The 27,479-nt window shown below is 33.8% G+C and overlaps 2 long non-coding RNA genes across 2 annotated transcripts; both read left to right on the top strand.

Moving 5' to 3' along the window:
- Positions 1-8,145: 8,145 nt before the first annotated feature.
- On the top strand, positions 8,146-10,228 carry LOC122194738 (uncharacterized). Its single transcript, XR_006184421.1, has 2 exons — positions 8,146-8,944; positions 9,032-10,228. It is a non-coding gene; the product is annotated as an uncharacterized LOC122194738 (long non-coding RNA).
- Positions 10,229-12,100: 1,872 nt separating this feature from the next.
- Positions 12,101-14,138, top strand: LOC128126649 (uncharacterized). The gene is made up of 3 exons (XR_008224616.1): positions 12,101-12,234; positions 12,306-13,513; positions 13,688-14,138. It is a non-coding gene; the product is annotated as an uncharacterized LOC128126649 (long non-coding RNA).
- Positions 14,139-27,479: the final 13,341 nt, after the last annotated feature.

Raw genomic sequence — 27,479 nt, 5'->3', positions numbered from 1 at the left:
CTTATTAAATGTAGGAGCAGTTACTTGGAAGAGTTCCAAGCAAGATACGGTGGCTGATTCTACTTGTGAATCAGAGTACATAGCAGCAAGTGAAGCGTCGAAAGAAGCAGCTTGGTTGAGGAACTTCATCGGGGATCTCGGAGTTGTTCCAACCATCCAGGAGCCTATGGAACTGTTCTGCGATAATGAAGGAGCGGTTGCCTTGACAAAGGAACCGAGAGATCATGGTAAAACCAGATATATCGACAGAAAGTACCATTTCATCAGACATAGAGTAGAAGAAGGTCATCTTATAGTGAAGAGGGTGTCATCTGAAGATAACCCAGCAGATCCCCTCACAAAGGGTCTGAGTAGGGCTAAGCATATTCAGCATGCTCGGAGCATAAGACTGAAAGATGATATTAGTTTTAGTAGTTAGATTAGTTTTGTTCTGAAACTTGTAACAAAGTAAATGTAATTGACTTTTGGTGATTAAATAATAAAATATTATTTATAAGTTTGGGTTCTACCTTTTGTCAATTATTGTGTTTCATTTTTGCATGTTTTACTTCCCGAATATTAAGATTATTCAAACTCCACAGTCGCTCGTACTTTTGGAAGTAAGTAGTGAATCAAGACTGTCATGAACTGGATTGTAGATTGTCTAAGGATAGACATGGCAATGTATTTGTTGCAACGTTCATGAGTACTCAGAAATTGAGATTTGAGTATTGGATAAACCCTCGCTCAGAGTATTACTTCATGGAATTCATCACGAGTAATACTGAGACGATAATATCTTATAATCTTGAAACAGAGATATATGAGTTGTGATTTGCAAGTCGGCTATGCATTGGTGATACGAAAACGCATCAATAACTTGGTGTTATAAAACATATTATCATGTATGGTTTGATGAGTAAAAGATACAAGCATATGAGTCAATGTTTATTCGTTCCTTTTGCCCTAACGGGAAAAGCGATATCTGTGGGCCCCTCGATGATTTGGTGTTGACTTATGTGCTGGGCCCAGCCAGGACTAAATTGATGTGTTCAATTAGAAGTCCTACATCATCACTAATCAGGAATCGAGAAACATAGATTCTGGAAAAAGAGGTTGATTGCATTCCATGTCTTTTGTCTAGAGATATCTAGCAGAACGAAGGATTATATGATCACTTATCTTAGGACACGTAACTGACTGGGTCAGAGTTCGGCAGTAGCTTTTTGGAAGCTACAATTTGCTGGTCAAATTTAGAAGGCATACTAGCAATTATAGTTACAGACTTATCCAAGTGGGAGACTGTTGGATTAGGTGTCTAAGCCCATAACTATAATTGGTATGTACTTGAATTGATAGCAGCACAGTCCTTTTGGGTTGCCCTCAAACCTAGCAACCAGACAAGGAAATTATGAAAGGAGAGATATTAATTTATTATAAGATTAATAAATTAATATAAATGAATTTATTAATATGTTAAAAGATTAATATATTAATTAGAAATCATTATGTTTAATTAATTGTTAGCCAGAAATTAATTAGAATTAATTTTGGGGTTAAAAGAATTAATTATAAAGTGCAGGGACTAGTTTGCAATTATCTAATAGTTGAGTGGAAGGCTCTAGAACCCCCTTGGAAGAGGGTGGACGAAATCTTTAGGGGAAACCCTAATAATTTCGTCCATAGGGGCTTGGATAAGGCCCTTGGGTTTGCTTAGGCCCTAAGCAAAGGATAACTAGGGTTTCCCCTAAACCCTAGATCCCTCAGCTATATAAGGAGCCTCCTGGTTCATGTTTTGGTCACTCTTTTCTTTTGAAGAAACCCTAAGGGCCGAAATTTTGCATACTCCCTCTCCCCTCTCTCCTCTACTTTCCTTCTTGCTAGTTTGGGTGTGATTCCATTAGAGACATTACACTTGTGGTGCTAAGCTTCCAAGAAGATCAAGATCAAGATCAAGGGAATCATCAATTTTTTACTATAACAATTGAAAGGTATGTAATTACTAAACCCTAGTTTGTAAATTTCGATTATAGCCTCTCTCCTCTAGGGTTCTTGTTTTGCAATTCAAAGTTGTATGTTCAATAGACAAAACATAGATCCAAAGTAGGTTGCATGTGAACTTAGGAATTGTTTTTCTAGTTTATTTGTTTTACCTAAAACCCATCAAATGCCTTAATGTTATGAATCAATAAACTATGCTCATTATAGCTTAATGTACGTGTTCTAAATGAATGAATAATCTTATCATGAATGACTAAGTTTCAGGTTATGATGATAAACTAACAAGGAAACACATTCAATATTTAGAACTTATTGTTATACACTTTGCTCAACATAATACAAAGTGTTATGAAAGTTATATACTGTTAACTAAATTTAACCTTTCTGCGCTGTTTTAGAAAAAGTCATAGAAAAATCATACGAAGTCGAAAACTAAATCCGTAAATTCTGAGAGTTCCCAAAATGTGTCTTGTTTACTCATAATTTTTATCATGATTTTTAATGACCCCCAACTTGGGTGAAAAAGTCCATAATCACAGACTGGTCCGGATTGGTGCTTGAAATGATAGGCAGTTTTGTAAAAATCACCATAAATTGTAGAAAAATCGTATGGAGATGTGCCAGTGGTAATTTTAAAGCTAAGAACTAGAACTACTTACACCTAAAACAGTTTTGAAAAAAAAAATGTTTAAGTTGTCCAAAACAGTCCGTGAATGGAGTCCAACTTTTCTGATGAAAGCTGTTAGAAAATTTTAGTTATGTTCTTGGTGTTTTAACTTGTATTCCCCCCCCCCCCCCCCCCCCCCTAAAAGTTGAGAAAACATGAAAATATAGGGGTATGAACTCACCTTGAGTAGTTTCAGTAGATGAGTGTTGAAGAATAGAAGTGTCCAACTCAAGAACACTTGAAGAATCACTTGAAGATTCGAAGATCTAACAAGAATGTGATGATGTTTATGTAAGGAATCATTGATTTGAGAAAGAGGGAAGTGAAATAATCATATGGAGGATGTTAATACTTACCCAAAGTAGAAGAAAAGCTTGGAGTATAGCCTTGAATCTCAAATTTTAGAGAGAGAAGATGAGAGAAAGTGAAGTTTGTTCTTGATGGAAGAATGAGAAAATGAGAGAAGTGTGAGGAGAGAGGAGAGTTTTCTAGCGTTTGACCAATTGTGTGCTTGGAAAAAGGTGGGAAAAGTACCATGAAATGACTAGGTATGGGCTGATGGTGAATAGTGACATTGAGTGGGTATGTGAGTGGTTGCTTGTGTCATAGAATAAAGGAAAGTCAACACTCCACCTCTTGTACTTCACCTACTCTTCTTGGTAAGGTTTATCCCAAAAAACGTGGATAATTAATAAATATGGGGCCTTATATGTTAAAATAAAGTTTTGGGTGAAAATCCCGCGTTAAAATAATTAAAAACGAAGCTAAAATGAAGTCGTAGTTGAAAACCGGGAATAAAGGCTCTTCCTGCGAGGCTTCTTGTAAAGGGGCCGAAGGTTCGGTCCCTTCTGGTGCTGGGTCCGAAGCGAACTGAGGCGAGACAGCATGGAGCGAAGAGGAGGCTCGGTCCGAAATCATCAGGAGCGAAATAGACCGAATGAACAGTAGCTTCAGGTTCGGTTCAGCAGCCTTCGGGTTCGGTCCAAGAGGGTTCGGTTCAGGAGGGTTCGGTCCAAGAGAGGGCTTTCGGGTCCTTAAGAGGGTTCGGCTCCTTAAGAGGGGTTTCGGGTCCTTAAGCCCTTTTTGTCCGTTTTTGCCCCGTTTTAAGCGGTTTTCGACCCGGTTAAGGGTCGGGATGGCCCGAGAGACTACAAAAAGTTTAAGGAACTTTTGAGAGAGATTTGGGAGAGATTTAACATACTTAGAGAGATTTGGGAGAGATTTGACATTCTTGGAGAGATTTCTCATACAAAGAGAGTTTTGGGAGAGATTTCATATTCTTAGAGAGATTTGGGAGAGATTTCATATTCTTGGAGAGATTTCTCATACAAAGAGAGTTTTGGGAGAGATTTCACATACTTAGAGAGATTTGGGAGAGATTTCATATTCTTGGAGAGATTTCTCATACAAAGAGAATTTTGGGAGAGATTTCACATACTTAGAGAGATTTAGGAGAGATTTCATATTCTTAGAGAGATTTGGGAGAGATCCTCGATTAGAGTGAGATAGAGTGAAAACGATTGAGAGAGGTTTTGTGTGTGACAAATGTGAGCGTCCGGCTTCGCAATGCAAGGTCCATAAACCCTGTTAAGCCTTGTTTAAGGATCTTACACACTCCCGATGAGTATGCAACATTGTTTTATCGGTTTGGCTCGTCACTTACCACAGTTTTAGGTTAAGGAGGTCTAGATGTACGTACTTTTCGATTTATGATCTCTCATTAGAATAGCAAGTTGTTTAGAATTTACATAACGTAAACTCTAGTACCCACGGGCAAATCGAGTCGAACGGTTTGACTTGTTGACTTCAGTTGACTTTGACTTGACCGGAAATTGACGGTTGTCACACATGATAAATGGATTGGTTGTTCCTATGAATTGGCATATTCTTAACGATTTACTAAACATCTTATTGAAGCATACTACACTTGGAAACAATAAGAATAAACTTGTTACAAAAAGTAGAAACACCCAGGAGGTAGTTTTTTAATTTCTTGATTACATTTGTTATCTCATTCTTGTTTCTTTTTATGTGTTTAGGTTATTAAAGTTTAATCTTTTTTTTAGGTAAAATTAGAACAAGGTTTAGAAATGATTAAAATCTTCAAAGATCATTCAAGCAAGCAATGCATATTGGATGATTTTGAGTTTTATGAAGATCGACAGAGGAGAATTCAAGAGTAGAAAGCTAAACAAGAGCAGTTTCAGAATTAGGTAGATTTTATCATCACATCATCATAATCATCAATATATCATCATAATCACATGTGAAAAATGTTTTTTTTTATGCGTGAAGGGAAGTCTGTTAGTGATGAAAAGAAGAAAGAAGTGAGTAGTTTTGTTTTACCATTTGTAAACCTTGTTCAAACCATTGATTGTGTCCAAGCATATTTTGCTACTCACAGTATCCTCTAATATAACAATCATTAAAAGTTAAAACCGAAACACTAGTTATGCTTTTTAAAAGAAATTTAGTGTGGTTAAAAAGAAAATATAAACAACTAGTTATTTAGGTAAAATAATTTTACTATAAACACATCAAACTCATCCATAATTGAAAATGGAGCTTCTGTCATCTCATAAAGTGCAGGTGCAAAACATAGTGTTGAGAATGATCACTCTCCTCCTGTTATGCACCATAAAGATTATTACACAAAAAAGTTTAAAAAATTATATCTTAACTATGTAGATTATCCCAATGTATAAAAAATTAGTGATAGGAGTCATGTGGTTAACAAGTATGAATTATAGGGGTATAGAGTTTTGTAGGACTTATAACACCCAGTTCCATTGATCAGGTATGTAAATAAACATGTGCATCCCACTGCACTCCTGTATACATAAAAAATATGATGATAACAACAAAATAACCTCACTAAGACATAAAGACAAACACCTGTTGTGCATAAGGAACTTAACATAAGAGAAACCCATGTGTCCCTCGATTGTAGAATAGTGATGAATAGAGGATAACTATCATACATTAACAACAAAAACTAAAAATCCACTTTAATAATAAATCAAATGTTACAATTCATTTCACAATCGGTTAAACCATGAGTCAAGATGGATATATACTAGTGAATTATACCTTGTTGATCTTAGAAATTGCAACTGATTTGATTGCCATAAACTTCGGATGTATAATATGAATCGAATTGTATGTATAATCAGTAGACATGAATCAGAGCTACAATCATAGAAACCTGTGACTATCAACGACAATAATTCATAGAAAACGATCTGCTTTTCCTTTATCTTCAAGCATTTTGTTCAAAATTTAAATTACAAATAATAATAAAAATTTAAATTACAGTTAACAAGTTAATCTCGTACCATGAATGATGTCCATGTGTTCTATAGATCTGGAATCAAAATAGAGATGAAATCTCAGGAGGTTAGGGCAATAAGTAACCTACAATGGTAGGAGGTGTGACCGGAAAAGAAGGCGTTCAGATGTAACTCTGATTGGATCATCGATAATCACTAATGAACAGTTTAGGCCTTCGACGAAGAATAATTGTTGATCTGATCGTTATCCAAAGCGCCGCTATCGTTCAACTGGATCTAAGCTTCTCAATGTCAATCTAAGTATAAAACAGATCTTATTTATATCCTAGCTCTTGGAAGCTTTAGATAGTGCGTCGTCCAGTAGCCTAAAGTTCACCTCGGAGAGTGCTTGTCGATGATGAGACAACCAAAACAGAAACGCCACCACATTTTGTGGTTTAGATTTTAGATTCAAAGGATCCAGAGTCTTCACCTTACTCGATTCAATGAATAAGGGAGACGGTTGACGGAGGAGACGATGGATTTCGGACGTTAGTTCTGGATTGGGGAAAATCAACGACGAAGATGTGATAGAAAGAGGGACGATGAGACGATCGAAGAATTTGGGAGAAATACGACATCGACTGATTTGGTGGAAATGATCTGAGTACCATAAATGTCCTTCGATTAATTTCAATACCATACTCTCGTGTGTTATTTTTTCTACTTATTTACAAAAATGCTACAAATTATCGTGACATTCTATTAATTTGATCTAACGGCTATTATTTGGTTCTCAGGAATATATAAGTTCTCAAATAATCCTTCCTCTTTCTCTCTCTCTCTCTCTCTCTCTCTCTCTCTCTCTATATATATATATATATATATATATATATATATATATATATATATATATATATATATATATACACACACGAGTTATCAAACTCATATCTTGATATCATTTATGTACTTGAGTACTCTACCATGAGATTTCCCACTTATTCAAGCGAGTAGTATACACTTTTATGAATTTTCTTATCGAACATACTCGGCTTGTCATGATAGATCTTAGTTAAGGGCCTAATGAGTGAGACATTATTCATTATCTAAGTACAAAAATACTTAGGTTACCCATGCCACTGTAACCGTTAATCTTTGGAGATGAGATACGTATGTATATATCTATATGGGCCGAGATACCTGTAACTCTCACCAACCTTTGTGTTGACTCTCAAACTACATGTATTGTCAGGAGATCATTGAACTAGTCTTTAGCAGAAGAAATGTTCACGGATTTCGGGCAACAGAGTTTCACCTAGTTTTTGTTATATCGTTTATATTTTATGGCAAATTTATGAACTTATTATTTATATTTGTATTAACCATGTTTTCAAACCTTAAAGTGGAATATAACTATTGTTTTGTTATTGTTGTAACTTGTGATGTATATTCAATTTGTTTGTGATCCATTAACTAAGTCGTACAGCCCAACGTATTCCGCCGCCTAAGCCGGGGGTGTGACAGTTAGCCCCATCACCTTCTTCAACCACCACATACACAGACACAAAATTACCTCCAACAACATTGATTACTTTGATCAACTTTCTAATATCATGATCATCAACATTACACAATAAAACAGTTCATCGGGATATTGATAAGATAGACTAACTTTTGATTCATCTGGAATACCAATCTTACTTATCTCCAAATAAACAAATTCAGTGAATGTGGTGGTCTCGTAAAATTCTACACTATAATAAAATATTATCGGCATATATCCTTGTAACCATACATATGATAGTTTGAAGTTAACAAACTTCCATCTTCTTTCGGTGATAAACAAGACAAAATACTCGGTTGAACTCATAGTAGAATTTTTTATAGAAAAAAGTTAGAGAAAAAAACAATTACGTTTAATTAAAAAATAAGATTTTTTAATATACCATTAAAAATATGTATAATATAGTAGTCAAAACCAACATGAAATATGTGTCAACTTCTACCAAATAGTAATCAACTACCAAAAAAAATTAAAACAAAAAATCACGAAACCGTATCCTTTGGCCTAAAACCATAGGTTTAAAAAAAAATATATGTTTTTTAAAACCGTATTTTACCTGGAGCATACCGTAGGTTTCCAAATGGGTTATGGTTTCGTTTACAAAATATGATTTTTTTTTTTTTTATATACAAAACCCCTAAACCGTAGGTTTGGAGTGAAAAGTAGGCGTTTTTTCAGTAAAATACGTTTTCAGTGGTTATTTTAGGCTAAATTGCCCAAAATACTTTTTTTTTGTTATTAAGTGACAAATCATTTGTCCATTTGGCTTGATTAGTCATTTTCTCTGATAATAATACTCTCAACTCTCTTTAATAATACAAAACTATGGATATATTTATGCAGAATTTCGGCAGATTTGACTTATGTCTATCTTAACTAAGTTTTTTCTACCAAATAGCAAATAAATCAATTTATTTATCTTTAATTGGGTCAAAGTTCTTGATAAAAAACATAGTAGCGCATTTATTGATGAGATGCATTTGTCTTGCTGTGACGAAGGAAAAAGGCTGAGTGGGCGGGTGTTTGTTGGTTTGGCTTTATGACTCTGCTTGTCCTTTTATGCGCATCACCATTCCTTACCCTTCTCACCTTCCTTTATTTATCATCTCTTTCCCACCCCTACCCTTCTCATCTCTCACCATTTTTTTCTCTCTGAAAACTCCGTTCAAAAGAAGAATAACAAAGAAAGAGGAAGCTTTTTTCTTTTGCGGGGAATGTTGTCTGGCTCGAGGCCACTAGAAAACCTCATATATATATATATGTGTGTGTATCATCATCATAGTCAACGCAATGGTTATTCATGTTCATTGTCTTCGTTGACTAGCCACGGTGATAAATCATTCTTGATCTGGTGTCGTCGGACCAGGCTTCATTCCCCCCAACTGTGGCTTCCTGTGTTCTAAAAGAGCCGATCTTTCTTTACACTACAAACTCCCATCACGAAAAGATTAAATGATCGAGGTGGGTTTGTGTTTATTCTTTGGAATCAAGGCTTTTTGTAGCTTGTTTTTATGTTTTTTGGTTGTGGATTATGCTCGGTGATGACAGATGAAGGAGAAGATAGGTGTAATGATGAAGAATTTTGTTCGACTGTAGTTTAACTCTGTCAAATACCCAGAAAACAGCATCCTACCAAAAAGGTTTCTAATCATTACTACTCTACGAAATCTGAAAACTAATTGGAAAGGGATTGTGAGTTTGGACTTTGGACTGCTATATTTTGTCGGTCTTTTAAACTCTGATTTTGCCATCATGATGCTTTCAAAAAGAATCTGGATGATGTCTTTTAACTCCTTTTACGCCGATGGTTTCCCATTTGACTTTCTTTAAAATCATACTTCATCATCATTACCTTATGATTGATACAATAATCTTTCTAAACTAGGGTTTTCATTTTGCATGCGTATCTCAGAATTAAAAATTTGTAAGAAGACGCATTAAGGATTTAATGTTCTTGATTCAATTATTGATGTGCTCAGATTCTTGGATTCATGGCCTATCAAGAAACCTATAGTCCTAAGTTGGGTATTTTCTTTACCAAATCTAGTCGCTAACTTCTTTTTTTTTTCGTTTTGTTGTTTTATTTAGTATTATTTTAATGGATTAAGAAAAACCATGAATGTCTGTGAACAGCTTGTGTCTTGGGGAAAGTAGAAAAGAGTGATATACAGCAGTGTTTTAGATTTGAATTCTTTCACTAATCACTGTTTATGAACCCTAAAATATGCAATTGCAGTGTACTGTTTTGACTTTTGATTGATTTGATTGCCTTGGATGCTGCATGACTTTGTCCTCATCATCAACAGTTGGCTCTTATAACTTGTAACCCAACTCATTTTTTAAATATCTTTTCAAAGTTTTCTTGAAATTAGGACATATTTCAAATACTGTAATCAAAGGAAGGACACCCAATGTTTAATATGAAGCCTGCATTTGTTGGATAAAAGGGTAGGTCATCTTGGATTTGTTGAATTCAAAGAGTGTGGCCTTTGAAGTGAGTGTAGAAGAAGATATGGGTAAAGCATATGCATAGTCTGTGGTCATATCTCATATGCATATAACCTTTTGAGGTTTTCATGAAAGTAGCAAAAAAGGAATGAGATTGTAATAGAGTAGAAGTTTAAAAGTACATAATGATGTTTCGTGTTTGTGTATATGTATTTCTTGTGACTAAACTATTTGACTTCATCTTATTTTCCTTATGTTCATTAATCATAATTATATATGTTACAATTTTTTTTAAAATCGTAGTAAGAATAACTTTTGAGCCTGCTTAATGCACGAAGTTGGATGTGGCCCTATTATTTCAATTTCGAATCATCAATGATAGTCCTCTTTAAACATTAACTTTTTTTTGTGGGGTAAACTCGAGAAATTAAATATTTTTTTGTTTCAACGAATTTTCTTATCTAATTAAATGATGATATATATCATATTACTATATTAAAATAAAATATTATTAAATTTTATTAAATGAACATTAAATATGACATATATTATTATTTAATTTGGTAGGAAAATTTATAAAAATAAAACGTAGAAGGATATTTAATTTCTCAAACATTTAAGATTGTATTTTACAATTTTATAATAAATCATTACCTAAAATATAAATTAACTCAAAATATCTGGGTCTTTAATTTGATATTAAACTTATACAAATATGCCATTTAAACTTATATTTTGAAATTATATTTCTTTTTAAATGAATGTGACTATAAATACGTTACAAGTATTTACCCTTTTTCATATTTTAAACGAAAATAAAATTTGTATCGATTAATAAGTACAAATTGTAGACGTTGATTTTTCTCCATCATTTTAAAAACTTATGCTAATTATTTTTCAACTTCAACCATGTATCAAAAGTTTACACTGAAAACATATATTCATAGTATATTTGTTATAAAAATCATTATGTTTTCATTTTATTCAATTTGGTTATTTTTTTTTGCAATTTAACCATTGTTTTTTTTTTTTTTTATAATTTTGATCATTTATCCGGTTGTCACCGTTGACATTAAAAAAGACACTGACGTGACGTATTGATATGTCGCTATTTGTATCAATATTAAATAAATAAAAAGTACGTTATTATTTATTTTCTAAACCGAATTAACTATGCAATTTTAAAACCTTGTTTTTATTTTCAATTGCTAACGTTTTATATTAAATTATAATGTATATGTTTTGTAACACGACAATTTCAATCAAAAAGCGGATTTAACTTTAAAATGTGTGGTCGATACGATTATTAAAGACTATTTTCTGAGCCTAACATAATCGCAACGATCATTATTTGAAGCTTCACCATTTGGAAGATTCTTAGGAAGGCATATCCCCAATGGTGACCCCTAACTATTGCATTTGATGATGTTGCGTGAAGTAAGGTGTCAAGAAATGTTTGAAATGAGGAGGTTTCTTTTTGAGATACATGGGATGTAGTTGGATTTTGATGAAACTGAATATATTTTGATTAGTGGGTTAAGAATTGGTCCTTATGTGGATTTACTCCATGACGAAAGAGGTCGGTCAAATTCAAATCTCCATGCTCAGTTGTTCCCCGACATTATAGATGAACGTTTGCGGCTCAAAGATTTAGAAGACTAAATTATGTCTCCGGATTATTTTGCACTTTAGGATAAAGATGTTGTAATGCTTATCCAACTTGTTTTTTATGTTAAAAGGTCTCTACGGACGGGTCGTTAAAACGGGCATTCTTGCGGTAATATACAAGCTTGCTGATAATATAGATGATTGGAACAAGTATTACATTTAAAAATTGTGTATAAATACAATAATAATTATAATAAATAAATTGAAAATTGCAGGTTTGCATGGATACATATTTTTGGACCTATACTTCGAGGTTGATGCGTGGAATGTTTGAAAATATAGAAAAATTTAGAATATTCAAGCATGTCAATCCTGAATCGATGAAAGCACACAAGTATATCGTTGCTGGTTTTATGCTTCCGTTTAAGGTTAGTTTCTAATGTATACTTTCGTTTTTTATACCATAATAGCATTGTACTTCTGTTTGTACTATATAATACCATTGTACTTTCATTTTTATACTATAACAACATCATACTTACCTTTCTTTTCCATAGATATGGATTTTGGAGACGTTCCCAGAGGCAACACGATTTTATGTTTGCATGCTAACAAAATTGCCACGAATGAGGTCGTGGAGAAGAAAAACACTGTTATCTTGGGTTCAATGTCGTTGAATAATCAACATGTCTATCGTATGATCTTTATATTATAATTATAAATTTCAGTGTTTCTTCATGTTAAACTAACAATCTGATTTTTGCAGCCTAACAACCATCATATTGTTGTCGTACCAAACGAGACGGAGTTGATGGAATTGTTTTTTACTCGCTATGTGAATTGGACTCTTAACCATGAAGAATCTCCCCCACGGCAACAAAGTCCACCTATTGTTGCATCACCTCCTCGAAGAAATAAGTACTAGTCGGAAACATCTTCAACTGAAACAGTCACAAATGCTTCTACCTCACAACAACCTCAAGCAGAAAGAACTTATATGTTAAACGACACATCAATAAGGTCGGTAAAGAAGAAGAAGACGAGCACAAAGGCATTGGTGAAGCATCTAATAGGCGTTGTAGCTGACTTAACTTCTAAAATAGACCGTGTATTACAGGAAAAAAATGAACCAGATACAAGGTTTAGAGAGGAGGACATGTTAAATGAAGAGGAGGAAGAAACATATTAGCATGGTACAAAGTTGCATTGTGATGATACATTTACACATGGTTTGGAGGGGGAAGTTGGGCGTACACCTACAGGGAAAAATATTGAGTCGTCACCAGATGTAGGTCAACATCACAAAAAAATAGTCAGTCCTATTGTTAGGCTGCAATGAACGAAGGGTGTTTCATGGTATCAGCAGACTCCATTTACAGTGGTACAAAACTAATATTTTAAATTTGGTGTATTTTTAAAATATTACGTTATTGACAATTAATTAACATTTTAATTTTTTAGATCGAATCCACACCAAAATTGAAGAAAATCACCAAACCAAGGAAAAAAAGCAGTGGAGTGTCTCGGAAAAGCAAATGAAGACATTAGTGATGTTTCAAATTATCTACTGTTACAATCCTTATGTTGGTAGTACGTTGGGTTTTTGGAATGAATGGAATATGATCTCTTCCAAACTCAACACTACATACAGGCTGCATCTACTCCAACTGGATGTGGAGCTTTGGTCAAGGAGGTTACTTGCAGTTACTGACTCTTGGTGGTTAATTTCTTCAGTAACATTCATTAAATTTTAAATACTTTTTAGACGATAATTTATATAAATATTTGTAACATTTTTATCTTAAAATATACAACATATTGCAATATGGAGTGCCTTACTCATGGAAAGACGACTGTCGAACACAAGGTGGACGATATACCGTCAAGAACTCAATTTGCAACCCGGAAAAATCATTTTTTAGGAATGTAGCAAATGGTGTTGGAGGCTATCCCAAACGGAAGGATGTGGATATGGTTAGTTTAGTTTAATAATTATATATATATATATATATATATATATATATATATATATATATATATATATATATATATATATATATATATATATATAATATTACCAAATTTACTACTATTTTTTTTCAAGTTCTATTCTCGATAACGTTGTTGGTGTCCATTAGTTTTTGGCAGTGCTACATTTAAATACCTGGAAAGCACTCATTTATGATTCAGCATGATCTATAGATTTCTTCTCAAAAGTACATGATTGGTGGAGAATTGGAAAGTTTTGGGGATAGTATTATCTCAGAGCTAGATGTGATTAAGTACTGGAACAATTTCCCCGATGGACACGGAGACAATGCAATTGTGGAGTTTGTTGAAACTATAGACGCGCCACAACAAAAATACATCGAAGATAGAGGGGATTGTGGAGTATTCGTATGCATGTTTATCGAAATGATTGTTTCGGGGGTACCGATGAAGATTGATAGGCCACGTAGAGATACGAGATTTCTATATAGAAATAGGATGACAAATATTATTTGGGACACTATATAACTTCATTTTAGGAACTTTGTATATATTAATATGAAATACCTATTTTTAGTAATTTTGTTTAATATAAATATGTGTTTTATTTTTGTTATTATATTTGTTTCGCGGACTGCCATTTCACTATATAATGACTCAAAAATCTGTATCATTTCATTTAATCTATATCACTGCATCTACTTTGTATCTTTTACAATGGGTTCAAAACCATGGACCGCTGAGGAGTATTTGCTTCTAACTCGTGCATATATTAATGTCTATGAGAACAGTAGTTTGGATGATATGATGTTTTGGTTGTTTTAACCAATACCTTTAACACTAACGCTGAAACCACCTTAGAAAACCATCTCAACACATTTGATATAGCAGCAAAATGGTATGAATTGAAAAATGAAGTTGTGTTATTCAACGATATTTATAAGAAGATTGAAGACGCACGTGTGAATGATACGGAGGAAGACATCTTGGAGGCGGCTAAAGAAGAATACAAATCTATTAGCAATGGAGAGATTTTCGACTATGAAGCCTCTTGGAATCTTTTGAAAGATCTCCAGTATTTTTAATTTATACTGCGTTTGTATTGCTTTATTTATATGTACTATGGTTGATTTTTTGTGTGTTTGTATTATGTTATTTATCCTTTATTTTTTGAAACATAATGCACCAACAAATACTACGATACAGCCAAATAAAAAAACATTACAAATACCATAAAAACATTACAAAAAAATAAACAGAAAAATAAACATTAAGAATAAGATGTAGGACTGACAAACATTACATAAACATTACAAATAAAAGAGTCGTCTACATGAAAAACTGTTTATTTTTAACTAGATTCCAAACGTATATATACTCGAACTCATTTCCATCAAACTCGCAAATGTAATATCCGTTCACATCTTCAAAAAGTTCTTCATCGTCTTCATGAGAGCGTCATATTTTCTCATAATTGTAGCATCAATTGAACCATGTGACACCTTTCTTTAAATCCATCCATTTATTAACAATATCGGGTTTTAGCCGTTTTGGTCCTTCTCCCACCTCATGGTTGAACAAAGCTATTAGGTAGGATCATTTATCACCAACAAGGCAACGAGGGAGAGCCATTGTTGGTAGACCCTCGTAAACAGTAATCCAACATCGTGTTAGGAACAACGCCTCTATTGTCGTCCACGGATGTGTACCATTTGTGGAGTTGCTGCATTTGACGGATTTGTTGCATTTGAAGAACTTGGTACATTGGACGCCATTTTGTGAAAGGATCCCTTTTGTGAATAAAATATGTGAATTTCATATAGATACAAGCTTTATTATATAAAAAGATAGGTTATGCGGACCGACAAGATAGATTACGCGGACTGCCAAGTCAGTTATGCAGACCGACAAGATATGTTACGCGGACTGCCAAGTCAGTTATGCAGTCTGCCAATTCAGTTACGCGAACTGCCAAATCAGTTATGCAGACTGAGAAATCAATTATGTGGACTGCATAGTCAATTATGCGGACTGACAAGTCAGTTACGCGGACTACCAAGTCAGTTTTGCAGACTGACAAGTCATATATGCAGACTGCCAAGTCAGTTATGCGGACTGACAAGTAACTTCCACGGACTACCAATTCATTACGTACGCGTACTTCCAATTCAGTAACTTCCGCTGATTACCTAAGCAGTTCTGCGGAATAATGAATACGGAGTTGTTTAAATTGGACAACCATTTTCGCTTTTAGAAGTTGTCGAAAGTTGTCAAAATGAGTTCAGTCAATGAGGTATTCAAAAAAAGTTTCTCCTACCTACCGATTTTCTTTCATAATCTTCAAATAACCAATCCTAACACCTTCACTTACATTAAGAAAGATTCGTAAAATCGTTTCGAATTTTGTTTTGTTGCATTGGGATGTGTGGTATGTAATCCTTTATAGTAAATTTTTTGTTATTTGAAGTTGTTATATGGCTAATATTCTTATCGCTTTACTTGCAAATTCGTACGTTTCTCACGTCTATGATACCAATCATATTCGTTGGTCACGTACCTCTAATTGGGACATACATAACATCTATGTACATTGCGGTTGCTTTAGATGGAAATCATGAACCCCTTCTCATAGAATTTGATTTGGGACCATAAACTGTGACGAGTTATGGGTATGGTTCATCAAGAAGCTGAAATAATATTTAGGTGACAACATGGAAGTTAGTTTCATAAGCCATATGCCTGAGTCCATAGACTTTGCAGTTCGAAGAGTCTACCCTGATTCATATCATGGCTACTGTTGTAAAAATATAGCTGAGAAAATACGCGCTTCCACCAGAAGTAATACAGTTGTGGAGCAGTTGTTCTGGAAGACATGCAAAGAGTATAATATGTCTTATTTTTATGTGTGTTTGAACAGCTTGCAAAATGAGGTGAACGGGAATGATCTTCACTGGCTTAACAATATTGCCATTACAAAATGGGTACGGGCTTTTATTCCCTAAAGTACGTTTTAATGTTAAATTCATTAACATTCCCGATGTCGTCAATAAAATAAGAACAAACACGCATGAGTTACCAATAAGAACAATCATTCAAATGGTTCATGACTCGATACAAGGAGTGTATGTTCAACATGCTGCATTCGGAGGTAATAATGAAATGTTAGTATACATTATGACATCATAATTTTTATTTGATGATTCAGTTCATTTCATAGAGGAATTTCATGGTCTTCCGACCCTTCTACATTTATGGTGCTTCAAAAAAGATTTACCCACTCCATTGGTTGTAGGGTTAGGCATATTGTTTGCGACAGATACGAAGTGAGTAAGTATTTAACCACGAATCCATGCAATTAGAACGTGGGATTTGTACTTGAGGGAAATGGCAAAAATGTGGTATACCTTGTGATCACGCTATAGCATCACTACAAATGCTTGAAATTGAAGAAATCCAGCAAATAGTAAATTTAAAGTTAACTACCACAGTGTATCGAAATGCTCTTCAAACTGAGACGGTGAATCCTATTCCAACCCTTATGCATTGGGAAATACCAGTTGAAAGTGTTGTCATCTTACCTCCATGGCAATTTACTTAAATTGTAATGTATGGATCACAACGAATAGTAGTTTTATTCGGTTATATATTAACCTTAGTTTTGGTCCGTTGGTGTTGTTTAGTTTTTAATAAATAATGTTTCACTTTTAATTAATAATGTCTACCTTTTAATAAATAATTGTAATGTACGGATCACAATGAATTGACAAACAGCTCTCTACGGAGTTGAAGGGTCTATATATATATATATATATATATATATATATATATATATATTGTCATAGACGATTGTTAAATTTTTGGTAAAGAGTTACAAATTATTTTGAAGTTTAATATGAGTTCATCTTCAAATTTCAATATTTGCTCATGATACGAACTTGAGTATTACTATTGTGATCTGATAGACCCTTTTCTTGCACTGTCACCAAACATGAGAGGTTCATATATGTCTGATGATACTTTGTAACAATTGCAGTGGGTTGAAGAACAAAAAAAAAAGATAAAGAGTCATCTCGGGCTCTCACTGAACATCGTGATGTCATTACGGCAGTGTGCAAAGAGGCTAAGGAAAGGATGCATATAAATAAAAATAAAATAAAAGAGCATGAAGAATGGATAAAAAAGACTAAGAAGACTATCAAAATGGCTGAAAATGGCCTGCTAAGACGGATGCAAAAACGATAGATCTTGGGAGGCAAAAGGATCGTTTTGAAGATAAACCAAGAATTAGGGACGACTATATAACAATGGAGAAAGATAAGTATCCATTGTAATTCCCTTAAGTTAATTACTGTTGTTGTATGTTTATTATGTGTTTTTGGTTTGTTATATGTATTATCTTTGAGTTTAAGTTATTTTATGAAATTAACTCTACTAGTAACGATGCACTAATATAATCATAAATAACCCATAATCTTAAAAGTAACCACACCATTTCAAAGTATACAATCAACGTCTTCCAAAACATAACATACTTAATTATAAATACAACATCAATCATTCAAATCAAGCATTGAACAATAGTATTCTCTTTGCGTCTTGTGTGTCTCTTGTGTCCCGTGCATCTCTTATGTCTCGTGAGTCCCTTGCGTACCTTTCCATTTTGTCTTATTACCTGATGCCACACTACTTTTTCTAGGCTTCTTTTACTTCATTGGGACCAATATCGGACAAGTCGCCGTATTATGTGTTGTACTATCACATCTACTACACCTTCTTACTATAGGTTCCTCACCTTGTGACGAGATACGGATTTTGTTTTTCGGTCTACCAGTTTGATGTGCATCCATTATCGTGGGTTTAACAACCATCATCTCATCAGGAATCTTCCAATCACACAGTTCTAGAAGGGAGTAAACCGCCTCCTCATACGTACTTCTATACGTTTCCATTTTGTAAGCGTCCATAGCCAGATGTCCAAAGTTAGATTTTTCAAGTGCTTTAAGACCATTATGACATGACCACAAGGTATACCAATTCCTTCCTAATATTTGCATGTACAAGTCTCTTGCCTCAGATCAACTATGCCACCATGTTTGAAATCATGCACTTGATATATTGCATCTGAAACACCTGAAATAGACCATCCTGTCGTACGCTCTTCATTTTTGCTTACTAATTTTTCATCCCACTCTGTTAGCATTGTTGAACATTTCCATGTAAAGAACATATATATAATTAACTTATTATTCGAGCTAAACAAAGTCCAAATTAAATTCATACCTCCATCGATGTGACGCTTGTTACACCATTCTTGTGAAAGACGACAGAAGAAATCAAGCAGGGGTATTATAGGCATCTTCATTACATCTACAGATAAAGCATTCATGGACTATGTACTGTTGGAGGCCATGTAATCATACCGTTTCGATGGGGAATATGCTATAGTCCATTTCGCATGTGGAATTTCACTTAGGTACACCGCTACTTGCGGCCTAGTAGAACTAAATCTATACCCCAAATCTTCAAATACATTTCTTTTGTAAGCTCTCATAAGCCTCTAAAACAAGACTTTTGTTTTATCATTTTTCCCAAAATGGTGTACTATGTTTCCTAGTAGATGAAAAGCACACATGTCATGATGAGCATTTGGGAAAACATTTTCAATACTAACCCGAATGGCATCAACCCTATTAGTTACAAAGGTCAAATCTTGACAATCACCAATGCATTCATACAGCTTTTCAAGAAAGCGTGTCCAAGTAAGACCACTCTTTTTTTGCGTATTCTGGCAATAAGCACTATCTGGTTGTTCTCATCCATAGCTATTGCATGCAATATGGTTCCCTTAAAATCCCCCTTTGAATGGGCACCATCCGTAATTATGAATTTAGACAAAACATAAACACTCTACATTTTTTTTACAAATTAGTATATATTAAATAACAACAAGTTTTTTGTATTTACCATACTCCCAGTTGCATAAAAACAACACTTGAAACAATCTTCAGAATCTGTTTGTATATATGTCACTGTACCAGGATTATGCTTCTTCAAACTAAAAATAAATAAGTAGTTTGGAAAATCATCCATCAGCGGATCCCAACAACAGTTCCATAGCATATTATTTTGCACGCCAAGGTTGTTTGAAACTTACATTGATTGCTAACAAAGCATTTAAATCCCTTGATATTTCATTAGGCGTGCTTATGATTTGGGTGTATCTGTAATGATGAACATGTGTGCACATTGTTGAAAGTCCTGATTTCAAATTCATCAGTCGGATCAATGCGTTTTGCATATAAACGAAAACTACAGTTCTCAATTTCACAGTACACCTCGTAACAGTTTTTGTTAGAATGTTTGGTCTTAAACTGAAACTATTCTCTTTTTGCTTTAAGACTCAAAACAAATATCAATTATTGTTTGTTATTATATATTTGATGAACAAACATATCATCATTTGGACCTAAAATGTGAAATGGTCCAAGTTCAAGAATGGGATTAGGACAATCAGGTATGGGAGGCGTACCATAAAAGACATCTAAAGTTGTTTTTCGTGTGTGGACTCATCTTCTAACTAGCCTTCATTTGATTCTTCATCTTCTAACAAAGTTTTGTCATGCAGTCTTCCAAACTCATATAAATTTTTTTTCCTCCACCATATTCGCTGCCATAATTTCTTCTTGTGGACACTCTTCAACATTATCAGATACAATGTTCTAAACATTGTATGGTACAATCTTGTCAAAAGCTTCTGTCTGTTTGAACCATCCCACAAACACATCCAAAGACAAATACACAATCTCCTTCATTTCAGACATAATGTTTCTAAGTTGATGAACGTCTTCTTCGTCTACAATATTCATAACATACTCATGAACCGGGTGTTGAAATGACAACATTATATTACTATTGAATGTATTTGCCTTAGTTTTAACCAAACCAAACAATATTTGACGGTCAAAATTAGGCGGAAGCAGTAAACCTAAGTTGTTAAAGTTTGGTCTAACGTAGGTGTTAATTCCATTACTTAACTGCCACCCCCCATACAAAAAATAACAAAACTCATATTTTCTTTGAACAAAATTTCACCCCTACAACTGATAGATTTCTGAAAATATATCAAAAAAAATCATTTATATCACAAAAAATCGTCCTTAATACCCTTCTAAAGACCCATTATGTGGCGAGGTTAACGCCTCCGCAGAACCCTTGTCACAACCTCTACGGAGGATTTAATGAATGTCAAAACCATCACTGCGTGGAGGGTTTACCGCAGAGGTATCTCTTCGGAGAAACTTTGGTCAGTCTCATACCGTACACAATTCATTGATCTGCGAAGATTTTTTCATTCCACGGAGCCTGTAGAGGGGTGCTCCGCGGAATGCATGTCTATAGCTACAATATCGTCTTTTTGTGACTAAATTTTGACCCCTCCCCCCCCCCCCCCCCCCCCCCCCAAAAAAAAATGTCTATAGTCGTCTTTTTCCCATCAAAGTAACATGATATGTGTCAAACTCAATAAGAGACAATACTTTTTCAATTTTCACTACTAGAAAAAATGCTTTCAATTTTCAGTTTATATATATATATATATATATATATATATATATATATATATATATATATATATATATATATATTCTTTTACTAACATAATAATAATAATAATAATAATAATAATAATAACTTGGGATACCTTTTAATTTTGTCGTTCATCTTTGTAACTTTGTAAATTTTACAGGTTGTCGTATTTTATATTTGCGTTTTTTCATTTAGCTTCAAAAATTCCCTTGTTTCTATGCCAGACTTTTTTCCTCTTACAAATATTTAGGTTTTTTTTCTAAAGAGCCAACATATACATAGTGTTGGGATTTTGTCAAAAAAAAATCGATTTAAAAGCAATTAAAATGGCAATGGAAGCAAAAAAAATGAGCAATATAAGACAATGTGATAACCTACTAAGGATATATTTGTATGAAAATAGATTAAGTAAAATCAACCATATGAGGTTCAAAAACAACAACATTCGTAGACTTTGATCATCTTGGGAGGTTGGAAGTGTGTGAAGATGACAAGAACACGAACCAGAGTTCCTTTAGAGGTATCCACCAACAAATTGCAACAGCTTTGTACATTACAACACTCTTGTAAAATAAAATTTCTTATGCCTTTAAGAACAAAAACATTTTTTTATTAAAGGAGAGTATACGTATCAATCTCTTATTTCACTAGTGTAACACTTAGAGAGGATGAGAGAGAGAGAGAGAGAAAGAAAGAGAGAGGGCATATACGATTTGCATGCATGGAAGAAGTAAGTGAAGGAAATCCTTTGATATGCTTATGTACTTAATATTTTAACCTTAAGACACCATACATTCTAATGATCAAGAGCATGAAGCTTATAAGAGGTATGGAAAGTCAATAGCATAGAAGAAAAAGCAAGAAAACTCAAAACCAATCCCCTACGGTATATCCTCGATTTTGCTAGGAAAATGAGGGGGGGGGGGGGGTAAGTACTTAGTCCTCAATTCATTTTTATATTTTGGTTCAATAAGAATTTGTAGTTGTTGAGTTTACGCGTAAATATGGTGATTTTTGGCAAATATTGAAAACTTTTACAACAATGTTGTTCCAACTTACAAGAGTTGTAATGTTCAACTTACACAAAAATAGAGAAATTACCAGAGATATAAGTTGTAGGAAATCGAGAATAGTTTACATTTACTCCAATATCAGTTCATTTAGAGTTGTAAAATATGTTTTATGCTCAAAACACTGAACAAGGGTTGGACTATGAAATCTTTAAAAAAAATATATAATAGTTAACATGTACCAAACTTGTGCTTATAAACTTTGGAATCTGCTTAATAATTTATTAGTATATATTTGACTAATAAGTGAGGCCTTGAAAGTTCAAGTGAGTACAAGACTTGAAGTTGAATAAAGGATTTTCAAGGCAAAAGATGAGTCAGTAGTTTTACTCACTAAAAATGCATAGTCGGAAACTACACTTCATATACGATTTTTTTATTCGTATTAGGATAAAACTTTTCATTGTTTGTGCTTATACATGATGTGTTGATTGAGATGCTTTGTATCCTCATTTCCATACTTTGGGACTTATTTGTTATATTGGTTCAGTTATGTTGAAAAGGATGTATATGGTATGTTAGCATACTTTTACTAAAAATATGACTAATTGATTATGTTAAGATAAAAAAAAATTGAATTTAGTATATTTTATACTACTTGTTGGTTAAGATCATATCTTTTACATGATGTATGATTGATATTTCGGGGTTATCCTTAGTGGATTTGGGTGGTAAATCGTATATTGCCTTAAACGTTATATGATTTATTCCAAGGCCTATTAGGTTGAAAGAGGACCTAATAAGAAAGAGCTTAAGCCATTAAGGATGCATTTTGTCTAGTTTATCTTGAACATCTAGTGACACATGGTACTAGTACACTACGAGTATTTGCCAGATCAAGCACGATTGGGAGGTATTATGGATGTGTTGAAAATGTTGGTACCAAACCATGAACTTGCTGTAGAATACGTGTATTTCACAAATTCATAATAGCAAAATGGAGATTTGGGCTTCGCGTTTCAAGTGGAAGTCATAAGCCACTTAGAGTATTTGACAGATCAAGCACGATGGTAGTAAATGGGATAGTTTCATTGGGTTAGAAAGCACTAAGAGACTCTTGCCTACCAAAGATGAATTAAGATGAATGATATGATAAAAGATAAATTATATATGAAGATGGATGATGTGATAAAAGATAAATGAGGTAATAAAATGTCTAGCCATATGCATAATATTACACCACTTAGACTCTTTCTAGGATTCTTCCCTAAAACCACAATCAGGAAAAGAACATGTAATAAGGCCAGATCAGAAACTTTAAGGCTCTTAGACTCTAATCATGTACAACCCTTAAAGCATTTGATTAGTAATTCACTACTATCAGACAAGGATGCCAAAACACACATGAGACATATGAGACATATATACAAATCATGTAATTCCTGAACGGGTCCTTATCCTACAATATAAAATACATAATAATCTATAACACAAATACATAACCATATAGGTATATTGGGAATCACTTACTTCTTGAGCTACAAATGACTATACTCATCACATCCTTCTTTTATAATTTGAAGTTAGATTAGGAAACCATGTTCACAATCTCAATTCAATAATCAAACAAGAACATGGCAAAATACCAAGCTCATGTTTCTGATCAAACTATTTTTTAAAATTTGTTGAATAAAACACTCTCTTTCAGAAACATAGATTAGAAAATCTCTTAGTCCTTATTTTGAGTTCAAACACACCGTAAGGCGCGCTTAAATCCCTCAAACTAAGGGTCTGATACCAACTTGTAACGTCCTAAAAATTACAAGAGATTTTTCATTTAAAATAGGTTAACCAAGAAAAATCCATTCACTTAAATCATTAATTAACATTCATTTGTTAGAAAACCATAAAATTCACAGAGTTAAATTGCAAAACAGCAAATACCAACATCTTTGATGCAAGTGTATAGTCCCGCCTAGCTCTTCTCACGAACAACCTACAAACAATTTAATCCACAACTATAAGCATAAAGCTTAGTAAGTTCCCTGGTATGCCACATATTCCACCATACATAAAATACATACAAACAAATTCCCGACTCTAGCATTGAGATACCAACTCTCTTTTCAATATGTATACAACACACATATTAATAATACGTACCAACCACTAGCACTCTTTCCACTATACAAATTGCTAGGGGCTACATTGTTGTATTTCATACAATTTCCAGGAGTTACATCATGGTCTTTCATATAATTCTCATGGGATACATCTTGGTATTTCATGCAGCTGATGTCAACATTGAAATTGAGGTCGGTGCTAATACTAATAACTGCCTCATGAATACATAGTCATATGTAATCAGGAGTCAGATAGACAGTCGGCCAGATGATCCTACCTGAAAGCAATAAATCAAACAAGAACCATGCAATAAGTCTTTAGAATAAGAGTTCTTAGGCTATCTAACTTAAACTACATACAACCCATAGGGTATCCACTCAACTATTAACCAATACTATCATTACCCAAACTAATCATGACACCTAACAATTTATATACAATCAACATGCAAGACCCTACCAGTCTAGCATACTATGACACCAAGTTCCCTAAGCTATGCATAAATACCTAGGATTTATCCTAGTCGACTAGAATACATGTACTCTAACAGTATCACTATCCTAACATATAAAGGATATACAATGCCATACGTGGCATAGTAAGAAGACTCACTTAGATCGTAGAACCGGAGAAACACATCTACACTATCAACTCCTCATACTGAACAAGACCCTCGAACTAAATATCACTAATTAAAGATCAAACCTCAATCCACAAACCCAAATCCTTCATGTTTTACCCAAGGTCAAACTGGTCAAAAGTCAACAGTCAACGGTCAATGAATGTCAACAGTCAACTAGGTCAATGGCTACCACACTGTAACGAGACCTTGGCCGCGTCGTAGCCAATTTATGACAAAATAGACGGCTTGAAACGTTCCACCATGCCATAGGCCTTCCTTGTCCATGTGGTGGTTTTGGTCAGAAAGTCCTTTCTTCATTAAGAGCTTAATCCTTACAGATCAAGGCCCATAACTTTAGATTTGGTTCTTCTCAGTGACTAAATGGATAATGTTTCCAACTTTATCAAATATGTCATCACCACAATGCAAGATCTTGAGCCCTAATTCCAAAAAGCTCTCTAAAGGCTAAGTCTTTCTGCATGGGATCAAGAACACCCAAACATTTCTCACTTAAAAAAAGTCTAATGACCATACAAAGGCCATAACAAGCTCTGGAGCTCCTCAACTCCAAGAGCATCCATAAAAGGGACCAAAACCCATGGCAACGAGCATAAACTCTGATTTAGGAAAACAAGGATCAAGGTATGAACTTATACCTCAAATGTCTCTAATACCAAAGTACATAATGGATCTAAGCTAGCTCCTTGCTTCCTTGCACCAATTTAGTGTCACTTCTGATGGTTTTTATAGATTACAGTAACCATGTGCTTGCGGACTTTCACTTAACATTTAAGGGCACATGCAACCTGAAGGATCTATGTCTTTAACACTTTGAATGTAACATGTCATGAACAACAAAATAACTATAACCCTAATAACTTCCTAATATAGTCAAAATTACAAAAATTAAGGTTACGTACCTTTGGATTTGTTCTAGTAAACAAATCAATGAAATCCTTCATAAACATGCTCCAGAAAGCAAACACTAGAAATCTCGTACCTTTGATGGTTCACACCTAAACCCTAACAATTGGAAGCTAAAGAGGTGAGAGGAGGAGAAGGAAAATTTTTGGATTTCTCTCTTAGAAATATGAGTGCCAAAAAATATAAACCCTTAGAGGGTTTATATAGGTGTTAGGAAGGTGGTGGATAAGGCAGGTTCCTTTTAGATAACTCTAATCCTATTACTTCCTCCCTAAGGCATTCTAAGCTTCCTTAGAGCCCAAGAATGTCTCCATAACCTCTTCTACAAACCGTACCCCTTATGGGAGGCTCTAGAATTGGTTAATGTTCAACTTTTGAACATTGTCACCTTTAGTCCTTCTACTTTTAAGTAATCCAATTAATCCGAAAAATAATTCTAATTATTTTCTGATTAATTTTTTAATTAAACAATATTATTTCTAATTAAAATATTATTCTCAAAATATATTAATAAATCAATTATTTTGATTTCTAATTAATTTTGTTAATCATATAATAAATTAATAAATCAATCTTCCTCTCCGAAAAGCATTCCAGTCAATTACTAGGTTTGAGGGCAACCCAAAAGGACTTTGCTAATGTTTCAAGATTATACTAATTTAGTTATTGGCTTAGATACATAATCCAACAACTTCTTCCTCAAGCTTCATAAAACCAAGGAACAAACTCAAAACTAAGCAAACAAGCTCACAACCATGAATGGAGGCTAGGGTTTCGAATTGGAAGGATGGAGGCTGAATAGAATGAACTAGACCTTGACTTAATGCCTTTAAGTATGAAAGAAACCTAAAATTCATGGGCTTGGGCTGCAGTGACCACCATATCGAGGTCACTTATTCAACACGTCGTGGTCACCAGTTAGACGCGATTCTTATTTAAGTGACATGGCCACATTGTGGCCTGCAACCTTCCACGTTGTGGCATAAGGTTTTTCCCCAAAACCTCTTCTTTAAAATCCTTAAGTCTTTAATTGATCGAATTGGGAAAATGGGTGTTACAATATGCATGTAAGTATATTCTACAGTTATATGTAATCTAATATATATATATATATATATATATATATATATATATATATATATATATATATATATGTATATATATATTTGTGTGTGTGTGTGTGTGTGGCTGTAAACTAACCAAACGATCATCGATTTGTTTGTGAATCGTTCGGCGGGAAGTTTCTTTATGTTCGTTTATTTAATAAATGAATGGACATGAACAGTGGTCTTGTTTATTCAATAATGTTCGTTTATGTTCATTTATGTATGTTCATTTAAGTTCCTTTTAGGTTCGTATATAATTAATTTTGTGTGATTATGTTACTATGTTATACGTTTAGTTATCTTTGTTGATTTATGATCATTTGATTATGTTTGTTTAGAATTTTTACAAACACTAACGAACGAACATGAAAAAACTGTAATTTGTTAAATGAACGAGCATTAGCAAGGAAACTTGTTTGTTTATCCGTTCGTGTTCGGTCGTTTATTCGACCAACTTAAATGAAAAAAAAACATAAAAAATCCTTGTTTGTTTGTAGCCCTAAACTGCAAAATTGGTCCCCGTGGTATGTATTTTTTTCACAAAAAAGGTTCACATCACTAAATTGTTGGAGTGGTGGTCC

This window comes from Lactuca sativa, chromosome 6 (assembly GCF_002870075.4).
Source record: "Lactuca sativa cultivar Salinas chromosome 6, Lsat_Salinas_v11, whole genome shotgun sequence".
Taxonomy (NCBI): Eukaryota; Viridiplantae; Streptophyta; class Magnoliopsida; order Asterales; family Asteraceae; genus Lactuca; species Lactuca sativa.
Note: the sequence above shows the minus strand (reverse complement) of the source record. Positions and strands in the feature narration are given on the sequence as shown.